At 46.0% G+C, this 1,638-nt stretch overlaps 1 protein-coding gene across 2 annotated transcripts in view; it reads right to left on the bottom strand.

The window, feature by feature from the left end:
• The window catches only part of EIF4H (eukaryotic translation initiation factor 4H), a 30,248-nt gene that overhangs the window by 16,904 nt on the left and 11,706 nt on the right, over positions 1 to 1,638 (bottom strand). The gene's annotated exons all lie outside the window — the stretch shown is intronic.

The raw sequence follows: 1,638 nt of genomic DNA, 5'->3' as shown, positions 1-1,638 counted from the left end.
AACTGACACCTTGAAGGCACCGACTGTGCTGCAAACTCCCAGGCTCTAGGCTCCATCACCTGCTACCACTGAGCAATGGTTCTCTTGCTCATTACTGTCTTTTACTACCCTTGAAAGACTCTTTACTGATCACTGCAACATGTGAAAGTTTTAACTTTGCAAATTACCCCTTAGGAATTTAGGAAATCTAACTTTCCACTCCAAGTGTGACCCAAAATGCCTTACAGACAAATCACCTTTCTTCACTCAAATCAAATATCTGAATGTCCATGAAGGTTGCAGTACATGGTACAGAAGGCACAAACCTAAGTCCCTGCCCTCAGGACACTGAAAATTCAACTGAGTGGGTCCAGCCATCTGGAAAGAAGAAATCATACCAAAAGCAAAGGGTGGCAGAAAATTCAGGGGACAGCAATGGAACAATCTTCCCAAGGTGGAACAATGGAGGATGCATAGCATACAATACAAGAGAAAGTTGGACTCCACTTTCCAGTTGTCAGACAGGGAAAACACTGAAATCTTAAAATGAATTAGCAAAACTATGCAGGTGTCAAAGACTATAGGGCTGGGCCTGTAATCCTAGCACTCTGGGAGGCAGTGGCCGGTGGATTGCTTGAGCTCACAAGTTCAAGACCAGCCTGAGCAAAAGCAAGATCCTGTCTCCGCTAAAAATAGAAAAACTGAGGCAAGAGGATCTCTTAAGCCCAAGAGTCAGATGTTGTTGTTGCTACAACACTCTACCCAGGGCAACAGCTTAAGACTCTGTCTCAGAAAAAAAAAAAAAAAGGACTACAGGGAGGATGATTTTTTTCTTTCTTTTTTTTTTTTGAGACAGTCTCACTTTGGCAACCTGAGTACTGTGGCATCATAGCTCACAGCTCTTGGGCACATGGCTCGGTGCCTGTGGCTTAAGCGGCTAAGGTGCCAGCCACATACACCTGAATCCAGCCCAGGCCCACCAAACAATGATGGCTGCAACAATAACAACAACAACAACAAAAAGCAGGCATTGTGGTGGGCGCCTGTAGTTTCAGCTACTTGGGAGGCAGAAGCAGGAGAATCCCTTGAGTCTAGGAGTTGGAGGTTGCTATGAGCTGTGATGCCACAGCACCCTACCCAGGGGGACAGCTTGAGGCTCTGTCTCAAAAAAAGAAAAGCTCTTGGGCTCAAGCAATGAAGTCCTCATGAAGGACACATGTTAAGTTACTTCTGGTAAAGGATTTTATAAAGATTTCTAGCTGCAGCTAGGCAAGGTGGCTCACACTTATTATCCTAGCACTCTGGGAAGCTGAGGTGGGAAGATCCCTTGAGTTGAGGAGACCAGCCTGACCAAGAGCAAGACCTGGTCTCTACTAAGAAAAAAAATTAGCTGAGTGTTGTGGAGGACGCCTGTAGTCCCAGCTACTTGGGCGGCTGAGGCAAGAAAGATCACTTGAGCCCAGGAGTTTGAGGGTGAGTTAGGATGCCATGGCATTCTACTCAGGGCAACAGAGTGAGACTTTATCTCACACACTCACACAAAATCTTATCAGGGCAGCACCTGTGGTTCAAAGGAATAGGCACTGGCCCCATACGCCAGAGGTGGTGGGTTAAAACCCAGCCCCGGCCAAAAACTGCAAAAAAAAAAAAAAAAAAAAA

Source organism: Otolemur garnettii, unplaced genomic scaffold (assembly GCF_000181295.1).
Source record: "Otolemur garnettii isolate 467f Iridium unplaced genomic scaffold, OtoGar3 scaffold00077, whole genome shotgun sequence".
NCBI lineage: Eukaryota > Metazoa > Chordata > Mammalia > Primates > Galagidae > Otolemur > Otolemur garnettii.
The sequence above is the reverse complement of the archived record's forward strand: the minus strand, read 5'-3'. Positions and strand labels throughout refer to the sequence as shown.